Raw genomic sequence first — 21186 nt, 5'->3', positions numbered from 1 at the left:
AACTTTGGAAACTTCGTGGTAGGCAAAACATAAATTCGGGTCCTCACCCCCCCGGGGCCCCACGTCGAGACGTGAACCCATCATACCTCGTTTGGCAGGCTGATGCCCTAACTACTCACCCATGCGTGCTTCTTGAAAGTAATAGAAGTCCACATGGCTTTGTAAATGTAGGCAAAATGTAAATTCAAAAAATTTGGTAAATTCAGGTGCTTAGACAACATTTGTAAATTTGGGTCTCCAAATCCACAGCCCCGATTTAGCCCGCGCCCATCAAATGCACCGCCACCCTTTATCCATTCAATATTGGTGGTGTGCCATATAGAGAGGAGGGGGTAAAACCCCCACTTTAACAATCCCTAAGGGACTACCTGTCGGTGCCTTTGCTAAAAATTTATGTCTTCTCTCTAGCACGGAAGCTAATTGGGGTGAAGGTCGAGGCACAACAAAACTTTAGGCGTCAAGAAGCATGTGTGCGCGTAGAAAGTTGTAGAGTACTTGTCCCTCGTTTCGTCTGCATAAAGCTAGAAGCCAAATTTGGTTGTTCTGACTAAGCGCTAGTAGAGTTCATTAGTGACCTTGTCCAACAAACTGATAAGCGCGCAAGAAAAGTTTGATGAAAGCCTCGAAGAGAATGGCACTCAAGTTCTTGAGTACCACTTGAAAGGAACGATTGTGCGGGGATGGAGAACACGAGAGAGAGAGAGAGAGAGAGAGAGAGAGAGAGAGAGAGAGAGAGGAAAGGGAGTTGGTGGAGCACACACACACACAGCAGTCGTAACCTCCTTATTATACATCATCCACATTGTGTAGTTCAATGTGTTAGTGATAGGTGTTAGTAAGGGGATGGGAGGTCGACCATGTCTGACCGCACTGCCAAAGTGGCCTTTACCTAAACAACCTCCCTATTAAAGGCGAATGTGGCCATAAGTGACGAAAAATAAGTAATACATACAAAACTTGTACAAGTTGGAGCATGTTATTGGATTCACTCTACACCCATCAAGTCAATGTAATATGCAAACCCTTCCGATACTAGGCTCTTCATAAGAGCATTGGCATGATTGTCACCGGCACGAACATTGATTAGTTAATCTGCTTTTCTATCAAGACATTTGAATGAAGTGATACCTCACATCAATGTGTTTTGTTTTCACATAAAACACGAGATTCTTTGCCAAAGAAATAGAATTTTGACTATCACAATTCAAAACTGGAGGTTGACCTTTGTTGCCCAAATCTCCCACTAAACATGCCAACCATACTGCTTCCTTGCTGGTATCTGATGTTGCAATATACTCAGACTCATGTAGTGGGAAGAGGACATGCAATCTTCAAGACATGACCTCCAAAAAAATAGCTCCTCTAGCAAATACGAAAACATAGCCAAATGTAGTCCTTTTGTTGTCTACATTCCTTGCATAGTCCACATCCATGTATCCAACAATAGATGCATCACTGTTCTTGAAGCGTAAGCACTTGCTTGATGTGCCTTTCAAGTATCTGAGGATATACTTCACTGCTTCCCAATGTTTGCTGCAAAGATTTTCCATATAGCGACTCAACGCTCCCTCTGCAAATGTAACATCTGACCTCATTGCCACCGTCACATACATAAGACTACCAATTGCTGAGGAATATCTTCTCAACAACTGACTTAGGAAGCATATGAGAGTCATCGATTGCACTATGATGAGATGGTTCTTGGCATCTATGAAAAAAGGCTTCTATTTGTCTTACATGCCTTGGATACGTGAAAGCATTACTTACTTAGGACGCCCCTCATCATTCGAACGGATCACCAAAGTCTCAAGTACTTCATGACACAAACCAAGCTTTCTGACAAAAAAATGAGGTGGGAAAATTTCCTTTCACAATTTCATTTTCATATTGCTCACATTCCTGGCAAGCAGAATCAAGTAGCCAATGCACTCTCATGTAGACCTCGATGCAATGTTGTGTTAATAGCCTCTCACAATGATCTAACCTCAATGGTATGCTACTGAACCAAATTTTTGAGATGTTATGTCTTCCATAGCACCATGGAAGACACAAGAGCCATACATGGTTCAAGATGGCTATATTCTCTATGGCTCATGGTTATGTGTTGCAAAAAGTTTAATAGACAAGGTCATGTGTGAATCACATAATCCACCATATGTTAGGCATAGAGGGATTCAGGCAACAATGAATGCAATTGAGACATATTTCTTTTGGCCTACAATGAAAAATGACATGCAAGAATATGTGACTCAATGCACTACTTGTCAAAAGGTCAAATATGATTGTGGAAAGTAGTTTGGTTTGCTCCAACTGCTCCCAATTCTTGATTCTCCATGGAAGAGTATCGTTATGGATTTGCTCCAATTGCTCCCAATCCTTGATTCTCCATGAAAGAGTATCGCTATGGATTTGCTACCGAAGTCTATCCATAGTAAGAGAGGGATATGTACAATAGTAGACAGGTTCAACAAGCAAGCTCATTTTATACTTGTCAAAAAGACTATTAAGCCTCCACATATGGCACAATTATTCATCTCTCAAATAATTTAGTATCATGGTTTGCCAACAAGTATTGTTTTTGCGAATAGAGATCCTAGAATGACAAGTAATTTTTGGAAGGGACTCTTTGAGAATCTTGGAACAAAGCTCAATTTCTCTTCAACCTACCATCCTCAAACAAATGGGACAGTGAAATTGTGAACTCCATTGTTCTTGATCTACTTAAAGCTTATGTAATACAAGTAGATCAACACAACCAATGGGAGAAGTATCTACCTTTAGTAGAATATGCATATAACAATATTGTGCGGTAAAGCACCTTTTGAAGTAATCGAAGGATGGTCACAAGTTCCCCCCATTTTGAAAATGCACGAGAAGATCTTCGTTGGTGCTGATGAATATAGTTGTGACTTACGTGATGCTTTCACTAAGGGGTGAAAGCATAGAATGGTGTCTAAATACTTGGTGTCCATGGACACCAAGTATGATGCTATGGATGGCACCATAGCTGGGCTTTTAAGTCAATAATTTTTAAAAGAATATAGGTAAGATAACTGACTTCACAACTCCACTACTCGGATTGAAAGACATGGAGCGGTTAGCACGCGTGGACCTCTCCCCCTCTCTCCCTTTCTCTCTCTCTCTCTCTCTCTCTCTCTCTCTCTCAGATGGCCTCCAATGCCCATCTCCATCTCTTTCTCTCTCTCCTACTCTCCTGTTCAGAATATGGATGATGGAGACTCCCTTCCTCTTGCTTTGGTTCCAGCTCATACCTCCTCACAAGCAGCAATGGAGCTTCTTGAACTCAACAATGCAGCACAATTGGATTTCGGTTCACTATTACAATCAGGAAGTTTTGTACGACTTCATTCATTTCAAACTACTGTAGACTGTTCCAGGATGGTGGACGACGGATTTTATGATGAGGCACATGGAATAGACACCATTCATACGCAGGTGCCCTCCAAGAGAAAGGCTTGTCTAAATGAGGATGAAATTATTGCAGTGAGGAAGTATGAAGAACAGGCTAAACGTGAGTACAGAAAGCGATGTCGTGCAAGAAAGCAAGTACAGCCAAGCGTCAACATTGGAGCGGAAGATTGTCATAGGGAGGACGTCGATGTACACACAAAGGAAGACAAGAAGCAACATACTATTCAGAATATTGTTCAGCACATTGTGAGACAGTTGCATAGTTATGGGAAAGAAGATAAGGATGCAATTCTTCAAGGTGTTTTCAATGATGATAGAATCTTGCCATTCTGTGAAGATTTGTATCTTCCTGCAAATGGCCTTATTTCTGCACTCAAGGTCTCCTTACAGGAATTAAAGATTCCAAAATCAGCTGACGAGATGTTTTTAAAACTAAGCACATTCAGCATGCTGGTGAATGGATTACTGCATGATAATGGGATCCAAGTTAGAGATGTTACTCTACATAAAGTGGCAAAGCTATTAAATGTTCATCCAAGGAATTTATATTCAGCTTTGGGTAGACTTGACAGTGATCCTATGTCAAGTACGCTGAGGTTCGACTTATGCAAAAGGAAGTCTGGAAATGCTGGGTCCTTATCGGAGGAATTGAAGCAGACAATTATTACATTTTGGATAGAGCACAGTAGGGTGTCTCCAAATAAGAAAGATATTTGTCGGAAACGATTGGGCAGAAAACATTATCAAGAGCATCCCATACACTTACTTGATGAATCTCAGGTAAACATGTCTCATTCTTACAATGAATAACTCTCAAGTGAAACATCTCACTCTTATGAATAGCTACCCATTGCGTGTTATGGAGTTGTGTACATCCTACTATATGTGATATGTAGCCAAGTAATGTGTCAAGATAGTCGATCCATCGTCTCTACCTACGCTATTATGTGTGCTATATTGCACAAGTGTAGCCCAATGTCCCTGTCTATGCTATAAGTGTGCCATGTAAAAGGACTCTATTGTAGTAAGATAGCAACATGTGTGCTATACAGTAAAAGTGTGTGTAAGAATAGCACAATGTTCTTGTCTATGATATGATGTGTGGTATGTGAAAGAGCTATATTACATATTGAGAGCACTATGTGTGCCATATAGCGTTAGTGTGTGTAATAAGAGGCCAATGTCCCTATCTATGCTATTATGTCATAGTATTTCTTACAATATGAGTGCTATATAGCATAGCTATGTGTAATAATAGCCCGATGGTCCTGTGTATGCTATTATGTGTTCCATGTAGCAGGACTCTATCAGAGTATGACAACATCATGTCTGCTATATAGCAATAGCACAATATACCTATCTATGGTATTATGTGTGCTATCAGATTTTATAATATTATGAGAGCACTATGTGTGCTACATAGCAGATGTTAGTGTAATAGTAGCATGGTATCCATGTCTATGCTATTATGTGTGCTATGCAAAGTGTGATATGTGTAATAATAACACAATATCCCTGTCTATGCTCTTTTGTGTGTTATGTAGAAGAACTGTGTTATAATATGAGAGCACTATGTGTGTGTAATAACAACTAAAAATCCCTATCTATGCTATTATGTGTTATATAACAAAATTGAGCATGTAATAAAAGCTGAGTTATCTATCTATGCTATTATCTATGCTATGTAGCATAGCTATGTGTATTTATACCAATGCATCTGTAGCTATGATATTATGTGTGATATATAGCAAAATGTAATTCTAATGCATTTTTTTTTTCAAGCAGGCGAAGTATTTCTTGAAGTTTAAAGATAGCCACCCACATGTGACAATTGGGCAAAGGTCCTTTGAGAAGCTGAAGCCTTGGTTCATGCAAAAGTTGAAAGATCGAAATACTTGCTGTTGTGTTTATCATATCAAATTGATGTATCTCAAAGATGCATTTAATGTTATGCGCTCATCTGCTTTTGGTTTTCATGGGAGGTCATGTACATGTAAATGCAATGTTTGCAAATCAGATGGGGTGAATGCAGAATGTCTTGCCGTTGAGCACTCGTTTTCAGGGATCACGAAGTTGTGGGAATCATGCGTATGTACAAAGGCTGAGGGGAATATGTTCCATAAACACACCTGCTTGATGGGCCAATGCAAAAACTGTGGTGTGGAAAAGCTCAGCCTTTGTCCACGAGAACTTGCAGAGATGACAAAGACAGTTCCACTGCAAGTCTTCGAGGACATTAAAGTTCAAACTAAGCATGGTCTAAGTAAGAGAAAGATGTTGTCACTCAAACAGGTGGCTTTAAGTGAGCTGACAGGGAGGATAAAAGACGAAATTAGAATCTTCATCGAGCACAATTTCACTTACAGATGGCATGCACATCAATACAGAGAATGTTTGAAGGTGTTTCCTTCAGATACCATTATATATGTAGTAGACTTTGCTGAAAATTACTCGTTCAAAGAGCAAAATGAAGTACAATCCATGCATTGGCATACAGATCAATGCACCATCCTTGTTCACATAACATACATGCGTGACAACGAAGATGACAGTATTATCAAGCATATGCATTTCTACATCTCCGATGATAGGCAACATGATACACTATTTGTCCAGCATTTTTTTCTTCTTTGTGATCAGTGGCTTAAAGACCAGGGGCTGGATTTCAAGAAGCACTGGGTGTGGTCAGATGGTGCAGCCTAGCAATTCAAGGCTGCAAGGCCATTTTACTTTGTTGCTAGATATTACCAACTAACAGGTACAGAGATGACATGGAATTTTTTTGGCTCTGGCCATGGCAAGGGGGAGCATGATGGCGCTGGCGCTGTGATAAAGAGAGCCCTTACACATGAACAACTCAAGAGTAATGGAGTTGTTCTTAGGCAAGCTACAGATGTGGTTGCATTTTTGACGAGAACAATGTCCAATGCTGCATGTAGCTCTTATGCAAAATCCACTAAAGCAGGTCCTACTATAAACAAGAAATTTTGGCTAGTAAAAGAGACAGAAGTGGACAGGTCTAATCTATGGGGTTGTGAGAGAGTACCAGGATCTCGATCACTCCATTGCATTTCAGGCTTTTGTCATCATGATCCTACTCAATTAAGGACCAGGCGGCTTTCTTGTTTTTGTGATGCTTGCATGAAGGGCCATTGGAGGACTTGTTCCAGCAAATCATATGCAGGCAACTGGACACATAAGGCATTGAAACCACTCTCTGAGGTAGCAGAAGAGACTGAGGTACCAGAAGATGAAGCTGCAATGTTTGAGGGATCCCAGGATATGCTAAGTGAGTATCTCATTGAAGGTGATAACTTTGCAGTCAATGCAGATGCCGACAATGCAGAAGGTGTAGAGTTCTTTCTTTTGAGATCTACAAAGGGAAAGTGGATGACAGATTGCATCTTAAGAGATAAGTGGAAAAAAAAAAGTGATAAAAACACTTATGTTGTCACAGGGTATTATTATCAATAGCAAGAGGGGGACCCAAATCACTACACTCTACTTGATGATAGGGGAGTTACTAACCTGTATTGATCTCACCTTGTTCGGGCAATCAAGTTTGACATGCCTTTGGTAGATGCTACCTCAAAGAAATATTATTTATCTCCGAAACTACATGAAACCATTTACAATGCCATGCCCTATGAAGCAGCATGATACCTATTTAACAGGCTTATATTATGTTCTATATAGCCTTCACCATTCAATACCTCCTTACACATGTCCATTGTGCTATGTATCACATAGCACACAACCACACAGAGCACATAGCATAGAATCACACACATTTCAGATAATGAGGTTACTATTGTGAACATGTTGCACCTTGAAAAAATTTAGCCAAGATATTTGTCGGAAACGATTGGGAAGAAAACATTATCAAGAGCATCCCATTCACTTTCTTGATGAATTTCAGGTAAACATGTCTCATTCTTACAATCATCTCACTCTTATGAATAGCTACCCATTGGGTGTTATGGAGTTGTGTACATGCTACTATATGTGATATTTAGCCAAGTAATGTGTCAAGATAGTCCATTGTCTCTACCTAGGCTATTATGTGTGCTATATTGTACAAGTGTGTGAAATAATAGCCCAATGTCCCTATCTATGATATAAAAGGGCTCTATTGTAGTAAGATAGCAACATGTGTGCTATACAGTAAAAGTGTGTGTATCACATAGCACAATGTTCCTATCTATGATATGATGTGTGGTATGTGAAAGAGCTATATTACATATTGAGAGCACTATGTGTGCCATATAGAGTAAGTGTGTGTAATAAGAGGCCAATCTCCCTATCTATGCTATTATGTCATAGTATTTCTTGCAGTATGAGTGCTATATAGCATAACTATGTGTAATAATAGCCCGATGGTCCTGTCTATGCTATTATGTGTGCCATGTAGCAGGACTCTATCAGAGTATGAAAACATCATATCAGCAAAATAAAATTACATCATATCACCAAAATAAAATTACATCATTCAATCATTAAGTTTAGAGAACTTTGAACAGGTCAATTTTTTGTATAGTAATTGCAAGTACATTTAGTGCACAAAATGCTGTATACATGATTCCATAACCACAATCAACCTTCCTTACATACTTCTCGTTGACTTCTATAGTGGCTGATGACACGAGCAGACACATTGTCCGAAGGATTTTCAAACTGGTTCATCTTTGCATAAGCATTAGGGCTGGGTGAGACTGTCCACTTGACTAACCAAGGGAACAATGTGCTAACCAGGTAAATTGGGGACTGACAAATATCTGCTGGTTCAAATGAAGTAGGACAGACACAAGTCCCGCGAGGGTTGAGCAGACACTTGTAGAGTGTGTCATCCACCACTAGTGTATTATCAGAGTTGAACTTAGGATGGTGCTTCCAAAAGTCTTTCAAACACTTGAAAAATATGGGCTTTGCGTTATCTCTACATGGAGGGATCCCAGGAACTTCATTTAGATTGAAGCTCGCCTCTCTACACCCCTCTTGACCGATAATATTGAGGAAATGTTGTTTGTTCAGCCTAAGAAAGCATGCACTCAAAGCAAGTGCTAGATTGTCCTGGGTCATGCAGCTCCATAGTGCAACTTGTGCTCTTTGTAGCAGTGCATGCAAAAAGATTGATGCATTGGGCCTGACCACATATTCAAATTGCATCTTTCCTGTAGCATTTGGCGCAGTGACTACCTGATACCTTGATCTTGCCCAATCAGGAATACTGCTTCTCGCTATTCCTTTGTAGAAGGAGACCTTATACCTCCTTATGAGAAGCCCATTCACATCCAGTATGATGCATAAATTGTCCCTTCTCTTCTTGTCCTCAAAAGACGCAGGAGGCAGTGCAACAATCTGTACTGTCATTACCACAAGAAACGGCCTCTCTTGCCTCTCATATTCATGTCCATTTTTGGCCTCTTTATCAGCATTCTTTGTACCTGCCTCATCTGTATCTGTAGCAACCGCTCGACCCATAGGGACCTCTGGACTTTTACCTTTGGTATTCCCAACAGTGGGATTTGTACAAGACTCAGTTGTATCATGTGCAACTGCCTCTTTCGTGTCCACAGCAGCCATGAAATGTTCTCCCATTGCCTCTCCCGATTGAGCTGCTCTATCAGTGGGCACCTCTGCGCCTTTCCCTGCCTCATTGTTTTGCTCTATACATGCCTCAGTTGTATTATGTGTATTTGCCTCTTTCATGTCCGTAGCAGCCACGAGAACTTCTCCCATTGCCTCTCCCGATTGAACTGCTCTGTCGTATGCCTCAGCTGTGTCGGCAGAAGCTGCGACATCACCGTTACCCACTGCTGAGCCTATTCCAGGTACTCTCTTAGTGAGGTCCTCCTCACCCAAGCCTCCCATATCTTCAACAGCGGCATCTGTACCCTTTGCTTCCTCTGCATCAACAATGTCATCAGCTGCATCACTTGGACAGACCACCTGGGCTTGAGCTGTGACATCACTTGCACCCACTACCTCACGTGTTCCAGCTTCTCTCTCAATGAGGACCTCCTCACCCATGCCTCTGGTATCCTCAACAGTGGCATCTGTACTCGTAGGCACAACTGCATCAAGAAGGGCATCCATGACAGCATGAACAATACTTTCTGTTCCACCATCATTAACATTGCCATCAGCAGCAACATCTGTGCTAGCATCAACTTCCATAGCATCCACAATGTCATTTGTGCAGGCATCAACTACCGTAGCATCAGCAATGGCATCTGTGCAGGCATCAACTGTGGTAGAATCATCAATGGCATCTGTGGAAGATTCAACAGTGGCATCTGTACCCATAGCCACAACTGCATCAAGAAGGGCATCTATGACAGCATGAACAATATTTTCTGTTCCACCATCATTAACATTGCCATCAGCAGTAGCATCTGTGCGAGCATCAACTTCCATAGCATCCACAATGTCATTTGTGCAGGCATCAACTATCGTAGCATCAACAATGGCATCTGTGCAGGCATCAACTGTGGTAGCATCATCAATGGCATATGTGCCAGATTCAACAGTGGCATCTGTACCCATAGCCACAACTGCATCAAGAAGGGCATCTATGACAGCATGAACAATACTTTCTGTTCCACCATCATTAACATTGCCATCAGCAGCAGAATCTGTGCGAGCATCAACTTCCATAGCATCCACAATGTCATTTGTGCAAGCCTCAACTAGCGTAGCATCAACAATGGCATCTATGCAGGCATCAACTACCATAGCATCATCAATGGCATCTGTGCCAGATTCAACTGTGGTGGGGGTGGGTAATGTACCCTTTTCAAGTTTAGCACGGTCAACATCTGTATGCACATCATCATGCACAACTTGCACATCAACTGCATTAGGCACATTTGGAACAAATTCAGCAGTACTAGTACGTGTGCAGGGATCAATTGTATCAAAAGACTCTTTTTTTTTGCCTGTAACCCCCCTGGAAGCTGTAGCAACCCCTCTTGGATTCTTCACAGGATAAGACTGAGCCAGTGAACCTACAGACCCCTCAACTGTATCAAAAGACACTTTTTTTTTGCTTGTAACCCCCCTAGAAGCTGTAGCACCCCTTCTTGGATTCTTCACAAGATAAGATTGAGTCAGTGAACCTACAGACCCCTCATCTAGAAACCCTAAAGAGTGAGTGAGTCTCATGCAAGTTCCTCTTTTTCAGCTTCTTGATTATCTACGACAAGATAAAGTAGAAACATATTACTAAACATGTACAGAAAATAAATCAAATAGTTTGCAACTACTCGATGCAAAGAATTAAGAGACATGTCACTAACAAATTCCAACACTTGATTCATCAATGAGCATGGATACAATAGGGGTGCAATGGATTGCACATGCCTTCTAAAGACATCTTCTAATTGCATGAAGTTACAAAAAAAACACACTCATTGCTTTGCATTTGGTTTCTTTCTCTTCGTAAATGAATCAAGAGGTATATCCATTGTGGGACTTCCACCTAAGTTCTTGGGAGTCGATTTCTTGCGCTTTGGTGTTGGCTTCTTCCCCGCTGGAGGGGGTGTTGCTTTCACCGCATCTGCAACTGCCTCATCTGATGCATCATCTCTAGTGTCCACACTTGGTGATGCTTTGGCACTCAACGGAGAACGCAACAGCCTTCTTGGAGTTAGTTGTTGCCTAGGTGATTTGACTGCAGAAGACTTTTCCATCAAGATGTCTTCAACTACTCCACGTACTACATCCCCTACGGCAGACTCTGCTTCAAGGGCTGGCTGCATCCCGCGGGTAGACTCCGCTTCAAGGCCTGGCTGCGTCCCTGGGGTAATCAGGCCATTCTTCCTTGTGGAATGCATCGTATTGTTGGATCAAGAATGCGATGATTGTTCTACAAAGAAAGCTATTTACAAAGTCTCACTTGGAGTATCCCAAAATACACACATAAATACTGATTTTGGTACCTACCAGTGGCCTGCGTAGAGACTCTCTGTTTTTTTCCTCAATGATTCTTGTATACAGGTCTCTACTGCAATGTCTGTACCTGCAAATGATTTCATTAAATGCAAGAGTTTAAACTACCAATGGAAAGTGGGCCTGCAATAGTAGTGACACAGTGACTACCTGCACTTGATTCTTCCATCTCACTCTTCACCTTCAGACCAATCATATGCTTAGCTCTAGGGGGAACAGACATGTTGCAATCTAGTGCAACACAATAGCCATAGTCCCTACATACATGCGCGAAGCATAGCATATGGTACACATGGGTGCAAGGCAGGGAGAATACATCCAAGCTTCTGGCATCGAACGGGAATCCACATCCTACACAATGGTAGAACCCATTAAGTGCCACCTTGCTAATGCTCTGCTTAAAATCCACAGACCATCAAACTGGCTCCCACGTTATGTGAAGTCCTCTCCATGGTAACACAAAATTTAAAGTGTTTTGATTCCTGTGCTATGTTGGTCTCTACTTCTGCAAGTAGTGCCTGTGAAACAAAGAAGACAACACATCTAATTTAAGTCTCAATAACCCAACAAAAGCAGATTGCTGAAAAGAATATGCAGCGTGAATCTTATCCCTTATTTGCAATACCACATATAAGACAAGCACTTACTCTATATGCTATAAACACAAGCTTGATGTGGTATATGATATGCACTGTGCTATATAGCACATAGCACAATCCAAGTATAATGTGCTACAAGTGCTACATAGAGTATGCACTGTAGATCATAGCAGAGAGACTTTTTAAAATACCAGATATAGCCCAAACATTTTCTCTATATGCTATATAGCACAAGCTTGTTGGGTATATGATATGCAGTGGGCTATGATATTTCTTGCTTTTCCCCTGCTATCCTCCTCTGCCAATTGTACCAGGCATCCTCCTGTAGGCACGCTTGACAATGGTACAGACGTACCTTCTGTTTTCAATGATGATCTGGTAGAGGTAGCAGTGGTTTTGGAACCTCTCCCTCTACCACTCATCTGCTCTTCCCACCTCTTGATCTTGTTTTGCAAGTTGTGTCTTTCTTCTGAGGCTCTCATTGCCCTCTCTGCAAAGATAGCCCAAGAAATTTGATGTTTGCCAGATTCACTGCAGTTTTCCAATGCAAAAGCCTTTGCAAATTGAGTCCCTACTTCATACATGAAGGGACCCTCCTGGTAGACATCCCAGTGTCTGGACACCAGTGTCTCCACACAAGCGAAGAATGGTATGCCTTCACTTTCTTCTAACTACCCGGAACAGGCTTTGGGCATATAAAGACAGCTTCCCAGTCCTCCTCAGAGATGTCATTGTTTCCTATCAAGCTACGCGGGATCAACTCTCTATGGGAAATCCATGCTCCATATGAAATTCCTCGGCAAGACGACAAAACTTCGTATGCAGAGGTGGTTCAATGTTCCTAACTAGACTGCTGCTTGCTTGAATCGGATGCTTTGAGGAAGGTGCCATGATGCATGCAGTCTCAAGTGATATACTGCACATCATCCAATGAACTCATGAGATGTGGTGTGCCCTCGCTTTTATCATCCTGCTAAAAGGAAACAAGAACTTCATGGGCCTGCTCTTATAAGCAGGGCATTCAAGGTGATGTGCTATGGGATTTGCCCCAAGATTGCATGCAGCTTGTGGACTAGCAAAATTACCTCGGGAGCTCGCCTCTTGTTGCAAATGAGCAAGGTGTGGCAGTCATGCAGCTCCAAATGCAGCTTAATGTAGCTAAATGATCCCAGGGGGGCGCGCGTGCTCAAGCAGTAGAGAGTGTACATGTTCAATGGGAGAGACATACCTTGAAGAGAAGAGGGCAGTTACTGCAATCGTCCTTGAAGCAGCCAAGCTTGCACAGTAGAAGCTCTAAGCACAGTAGACCTTGAGCACGAGAGAGAGAGAGAGAGAGAGAGAGAGAGAGAGAGAGGGAGGGGGGGGGGGGGCACGGTGTTTGAAACTGCCAACTACTCATGAAACAAAGTGGGTGTGTGAAGGCTGAATTTTTTAGTAAAACATTTTTTAGAATATAAATTTGGACGTCTGAAATATGGCACCAGTGACCACACCCCAATGTCATGCTATGCTATTTAATTATATCACATATATAGCTTTCCACCTATTCATGCTTTCACCCTAAGATCAAAGAAGCTATCTCTATCACACAAGGCTAGTGCTGACAAGCATAGAAGAACTCATCAGTTCAAAGAGAATGATTGGGTTCTCTTAAAGTTTCCCAAAGCTTGCCTAAGGTAGAATATGAGCAAACGTTGGCATGGAGAACTCACATGTCATCAAAGGTACTAAGCAAAATTAGCATGCAAGTATTAAGGACCAATCAATGAAACGTCTTATCAACTTAAGCTACCCTCTCATTGACCAATCCATAATGCATTCCATGTAAGTCTACTAAAGGGCTACAAGGGTGATCCACACAAGAGGCCATCGATGTATTCAATGAAAATGCAATGAATAAGGACATGATTCTCTGTTTTGAATTATGTTGTCTCAAGTTCTTCATTGATGTTTAAATGTAATGTGTGTTCATACCAAATGTTGCACACTGGCGGCAGAGTTTCTCTCGAGTACCGAGTAGACTTGCAATCTACTATGGAAAGGTTCCAGCCAATGGACCAAAGATACCTCTCTTGAATAGAAGCATAGTTTTGGACGACTATGATTTCAAGGGTGGGGTAATGTCACTAAATTTCATTTTTGGTCTACTTAAATGAATTTTATCTCTTTAGAATTGGTCATTCTGGTAAGAGGAAAAAAGGCATTTTTGTAAAAAGGGTCTGACAGGATTATAAAAAATGGCGCGATCAACAACTTTGTAGTTTAGATTTTTTTGATTTGAGGACCGCAAGAAGAGGGAGATTTCTTCGTTTTTCGGTGGGGCTGCGTTGGAGAGTGCGAGAAAACTTTTATCTTCTTGTCTCTTGAAGATCCATGAAATCCTCAGAAAAAAGGAATATCTCCATGATGTTCTCAAGGCTCATCATCTCCTCTCTCTCCCCCCCCCCCCCCATACACACACAAGTCTTCACAACTATGAATGCTCAAGCTTTCAGATGATTAACTACACAGGTTACTACTTTTTAATGCTAACTAATTCTTGCTTAATCATCGTATATCCTATCACCTATAAGGTGTTTAGGGACTTGGGATTGAGTTAAAAGAGGTGTTTTAAGTGACAATTCTAATCGCAACCTTTGCCAAATTTTAGAGCTTTCATCTATTCAATTTGTGCAATTAAAAGTGCAATTAGCCAATTGTATTGATCAAAAGCTCTTCTGAAGAAGAAGAATTAACTAATACAAAGTACTCTTGGAGGGGGGTTGGCTCCAAAAAATCCGGCCCTCAATTGGTTTCGAATTCTCTCTCTCTCTCTCTCTCTCTCTCTCTCTCTCTCTCTCTCTCTCTCTCTCTCTCTCTCTCTCTCTCTCTCTCTCTCTCTCTCTCTCTCTCTCTCTCTCTCTCAGTTTTGGTACATGTATGTGATGTGTGATTGAATCTAAGTTAATGTTTGCTTTGCAATTTTCATGCTAAAATATGCTCAATATTACACAATTCATTGATTACTCTAGTTAATCTGTAGGTTTTGCTACAATTTAATCCCAATTCTTTGACATATATAGCTACTTATCCAAGCATAATATGCAAGGTAGTTATCTTGACCACATGCAAAAAAGTCTCCTTGTCATCAACGCCTTACTGTTGCAAAAATTCTTATCAATTAATCTGACCTTGTACTTACACATATCATCTCCAGATGTACTCTTTAGTGTGTGAAGCCATTTGTAAGGTAGAGATTTCTTTCCAATGGGAAAGTTAACCAAGTCCCAAGTCCCATTGTTCACAATCAATTCATATTTAGATTGCATAACTTGCTCCTACTTTAGCTTGACATCCATTTGCATGGCTTCTTGGTAGCAAGATCGTTCATCACAGTAAGTCAACATAACATAATAAACACTTGGCTTAAATCACTTAGGTGGATGTGAGGATCTCATAAACATCTCAATGCGTGACTACTGGCTTTTGCTTGTTCATGAGCATTGTGCACTTGAATCTATTATCCAATTCTGTGTATATTTGGACTCATACATAACAAGAGCATTTCCACTAAGATCTGAAGTAAAATTTGGTTAGCTCTGAACATTTCCTATCAAGTTTCTTTGTAAGAAAACTGCCCATGAAATCATAAATACCAGTGTGCCTTTTGGTGTTGAATTACTTATGGTTGTACAAAACATATCTCATGAGGAAGGCAAGGAACATGCCAAGAAAATAGATTGAACTTTGCAATCAACATTAATTCCCCATTGAAGTCATCTGACCAAGAGTATATTGAACTCATTCAAGTGTGCTCATGTCTCACAACTGACAGGCTACCACCTTCCTTCAATAGTAGATGTAGATCTTGCCTTTGCATCAAGTGATTTCCATTCTACCTCAGTCATGTGATCACCCTTTTGGCATTCAAACAATGGTGCTAATTGGTTCTTGTGAATCAAAATATCCTAGATTTTCTCCTTCCATTTCCTAGCGATCTCTCTCCAAAATAGGTCTCCTCTTTCACATCTGACTTTCAATGCCATGGGGAACCAGTGTGTAATGGAGTTATGAAAGTATATGGTAGTCACCCCCCATTCTAGGGTCTCTACAACACTGCCACATTTATGGACAAGCTCGCCCGTGATGCCCCTAGCCTTAGTTTTTCCCATCGTAGTTCCAATAGTTTTTCGTGGATCTCTAGCTCCTTCCAAGGGCCACCTTGAGAGGAGAGCTTCACTTTGTCAATCGTGGCCCCTACCATTACGGCTAGCTATCACAACCAAAAATTTAGCACACTGAGCCTTGGCTTGCAGTCTCGAGTTGAGGATCTCAATGCCACCTTGCTACTTATGTCTCACAATAATCTCCCATTTGGCCCACTGCCAAGGGGTTGAATTTTTTGTGTAATTCTTCCATAAGAATCTTTTCACCGGTTTCAAGAATTCCTTCCAGTTTCATTTATCAAGAGAGGACCCACAAGGAAATGTATTAGATCTTAATCTCATGTAGGGGTCCTACTCTTCTTAATTCCAACCCCTTAAGACCTCAACTGAGCTTAGAAGCGACTTGAAAATTTTTTAATGTTTTTGCAACTTTTTTTCATTTTTGTTATTTGTGAATGCAATGAAGTGATTATTTACCTTTTTAAAAAAATTAGAAACTCTCTTTTACTAGAATCATGTGACCTTGATATGACTCAAATCCTTTTTTTGCCCAATTTTTCCTAGACTACATGTAAGTTTTCATCAGGACTTAGGGTCCTAGCCTAGAAGGAATGGCCCCTAAGTGCTCCCAAACATTACCAAAATTTGAGAAAGTCACAAAGAAATCTAAGCTCAAATCGTATTGTATCCTTGGTAGTTTTTGGCTAAATTTGGCAAGTTTGAGTCTCTCTAAGGCACCTATGGGAAACTAAACTGCAAATCCTAAGCTTTTATCTTGAAAAATGCTTAGGTTTTTTTTTGTCATTGGTAATCAAATGTAATTTAAGGATGATTTATGTATCCATAGAGGTCCTTAGAATCTCTCACTCACCGTAGATACCAAGAATTTACTCTAAGAAAAGACCAATCTAATGCAATAATGAGTCACATAGAGTGATCCCTAGGCCCTTACGACCTAATTTTGGTAAAATATTTCCTTTGAATCTACAAAAAGTGCTAGTATTGATCTAGACACCTATCCACCTTTCTTGGAAGTTGGGAATCAAAGAAAAGAAAGGATTAGGGATTTGTACTATTCTCTTAGGAAAACTTTGTATAATTCTCATAGGAAAACTTGTGACTAACCAAGCAAAAAGTTGAAATGACATTTACTACACACATTCCTAAGCTACTAACTAAGTATACATCTCATGCAAGCAGTTCAAATCCCAAGCGCGAGCGGCTGGGCACATGAGAGAACTCCCGCATGATATTCCCAAAACTCCCTTCTTTTATGATAATATATTTGAGGTTTTGTAGGAATCCAACCCGGAAAACCTCATGGTAATGGAGGGAAATGGGAAGGGTCCAATGACGGAGGATAGCATGAAAGAAGGCACGGAATAAGAGTTTCTTGAGGTGGAGGAGTTCGTACCTTTATCTCGACAATGGAATAGTTTTCTCTCCAATCATGGAATGTGAAAGGGGTCAAGACCCATAAGAAAAGCTCTCTCTTCTAGGAGGAAGTTAGGAAAGGCAAAGATATCAACTATTAGGCTATCCAAGAGCATCACCTTGATTCTACAAGCAGAAGAAAGCAAGCACTGAGGAAGAAGCTTGTATTCTATGGGGAAGGTGCTGATGGGTACATTGGCATCCTCTCTATTGTTGACAGGGACCTTGAGACAAGGGTGGTGTTCAATCATCCTTCTAGGAGAGTGCTTGGAGTTAAGATCAAATTGATAGATTAGCATATCACCATTATCAACATATACGGACCCTGCTCGGAGAACGAAAGAGTAAAGCTATGGAAGCAACTGGAAGAGATTCATGTTGAAGGGGAATGGCTTTTAGTACGAGACTTTAATATGGTGGAGAAGAGAAAGGACAGGACAGACTCATCAACCATGCTAGTTGGATTTGCAAGATCCAAATGGTTAAGCATGTATGAAAGTGGGATCCAAGAGACATGTAGGAGGTGGGGCCTTGGAATAACATGCCATGGTTCACGTACACCAGTTTTCCATACATTGGCATGGAATTTTTCCTGGATCATTGCTGCTGCTCTCATCAAGCCGATTGGCTGCCATCATTGCTCAAGATGAAGGTGGTAACCTCACGTACACCAGTTTTCCATACGCTAGTATGGCATCTTGACTGGAATTTTGCTACTGCTCTCATCAAGCCGAATGGCTACCATCACTACTCAAGATGAAGGTGGTAACCTCACAGTGCCTATCAAATCACTTTCCATTAAGCAGAAAAGTTTAAAAAAAACAAAGGAGAAGATCATTGTCCACAAGGGTCTAAGAAGCTGCTTATGATTGGGGCCCACCTATTCAAAGACCCTCTATTCAAAAGCCTGGCCTTGAAAGCTATGAGCAATCTTTGTAAAGATGTGTATGAGGCAAGCACTAGGGCTTGGGATTTATTTGCCAAGCATATTAAAAAAGCTATTAAAACTTCAGGCCCCAGAAAAAAGATATATTGGGAGGGGCACTTGAAGAAAATCACTTTGAGCTATTAAACTCCAAAAAACAAGAAGGGTCTACCTCAGAAGAGCATAGAAGGTGGCTTGAAGCCAAGGGAGACTTGACATACAACTTAGTGGAGGAGGTGAGGAAGGCTAGAATATTATCCAGAGAAACCTTCCTCCAATTGGAGGAGGCTAATCAAACTCACTTCTTCAAAGCCCTCAAAGTCAAGAGAAATTAGGGCATAGTCCGTTGTCCACTCACTCACTAATGGGGAAGGAAATGATTTTAAGGACCCCGATAAAATGGCTCATCTAATGCTTGATCACCTATGCCAGATCATAGGACATCCTGAGGCCCAATCTCCGAAAGTGGATGAAGCTAGAGCTACTCTTCTTGGAAGCTTCCAAAAAACGGTCTCCATCTCAGATGCCAACCTCCTAGAGAAGGAGTTCATAGAGGGGAATGCTCTCTCACACTACAAGCTCTAGGTAAAGAGACATCCCCTAGGTGGGACGGATTGACAGTTGAGTTTTTCCAAGAATACTGGGAGGAGCAAAAGTCCCCTATCACAATAATGGCTAACCAAGCCATGGTAGGTGGACTCTTGGACTCAAGTATTAAAAGGGGCCTCATCAAACCCACCCCGAAACAAGTGTTTTTCTTTGAGATAAAACATTGGAGCCCCATAAACATGATGTAATTATTTCCAAAAAGGTAGCTCTCAAGCTCTCTCCCTTTCTGGACAAAGTTATCACTCCCCACCAACATGGATTTATCAAGGGAAGGTCTATATATGATAACATTTGGCAGCAATGGTTGGCATTGAGTATGCCGCCTTCGCTAAGCAAGAGTGTATCTTGCTCCATCTAGATTGAGACAAAGCCTATGATAGGATCACATGGTCATTTATTGAAGATGTCATGAAATCATTAGGCTTTGGGCTTGGATGTGTTGGTCGGTGAGCACATTGGGTACGGGTGCTAGTAGCCAATTGGAGCTCCTAATCAATGAGAGAATTGTAGAAGATTTTGAGGTCAAGGGATCCATCTAATGTTTTCCATTAAATCCCATGCTCTGGTAACAATGCTCAAGGATAGCGCTACAAGAGGGGAGATTCAAGGGCTCTCTTTGCCTAACAACAACCAACTTCTTGCTAAGCTGTTTGTGGATGACTCGTTGCTCTTACTTAAATCTTGCCCTTAGGTTCTTTGAAAGGCTTTGGAGATTGTGCAAACGTATGTTGGGATTAAAGCCCAAGTGGCCTCTTATGCGGATATGGCCGGCCGCCCGCCTAACTCACTTACCTCTAACTCTTTGTATATACTAACATATTCTTTGTGAATACTAAGGATTTGGGAGATAACCCTTCTAACATCTCTCTGCGTACTGTACTGTGTAAGCTCACTGTGTGTGTGTGTGAGAGAGAGAGTCGACCCACGCTCCGCTCCGCGACTTCAATTGGTATCAGAGCCTTGGTTCAGTGCGGATTTGCGCAATCGTGCACGCGCGCACTTTTCCGGCAGATTCTGGATCCGGAGTTCGAAAATTCACACTCGGCGTTCCGGGAGCGTTTCCACCAGGCGACCTGGGGTTTTACCCCCCTTTCGAAGCCGTTTATGCCCTCAGAATTTCGTTCTGAGCACTACAGCAGAAGATAGATTTCAGCCGCAAAGAAATCCGTCTTGTGTAGATTGGCAAGCAGGAGGTGGTCGACATCAATATCGACATCGACATACATCACTTATTCGTCTTCAGAGCATCATCTATAGACCAGGTACACATATATATCATCAGATATATATATTGCAGTCTGCATTGCTACTTCTTGTGCTTGCCAGGTTCCAGGGGAGGTGTGGCCATACGACGGCTTGACACCACTGGCATGTATTGCAGATTGATGTACTGTGATTGTGGGTCTGCTAGTTGTGAGTCACGCTAGCAGACAGACCGCCGCAGCGGTCATAGGACAGTGATTGGTCTATTATAGGATGTATGCTAGTTCTGGGCAGTTTGCTGAGCCATCTGAGAGGGTCGTGTGTGAGGTTTTTTGAAGCCAAGCACTGGGGGCTGGGTTACCCAGTGTGAGGTGGATTAGGTTGCTGGAGTTCCCCTCTACACGCATCCTCTTCGGCGACTTTTATCCCTTAGGATGTATGACTTTGTGTAGACACTGGATTGCATCTTATGCGTCAGGCCGTTGAGGCATTGCTCAGGGTTCAGTCTTGAGACAGATACAGGTTCTGTCATCGCCCAGAGAGGAGACAGTGTATGCTTACAGGATTTGTCACTGGTCAGCTATTTATGATTGTTTTTTGAGCTATCTTTTGGTTCCCAGAGCTCAGTTTACAGGGGAGACTCTGTCAAAAATTTTCAAAATACTGACAGTTCCTGAGGAGAGGTGTTCAGCTTGTTGATTATAGCTTGTTTACTGTGTACAGAGGCCAGTTTACAGGGGAAACTCTGCCGGATTTTTCTCAGGAGTAAACAGTTTGGCAGATATGGCATCTTCTCAAAGTGAGACTCTTTACAACATAAAGAAGCTGGATGTCACAAACTTTCCATTCTGGAAGAAGCAGATTTGGCAGGTTTTGGTGCAGAAAAAAC

The sequence above is a fragment of the Adiantum capillus-veneris genome, chromosome 11, assembly GCF_014529385.1.
Source record: "Adiantum capillus-veneris isolate H3 chromosome 11, ASM1452938v2, whole genome shotgun sequence".
Classification (NCBI taxonomy): Eukaryota; Viridiplantae; Streptophyta; class Polypodiopsida; order Polypodiales; family Pteridaceae; genus Adiantum; species Adiantum capillus-veneris.
Note: the sequence above shows the minus strand (reverse complement) of the source record.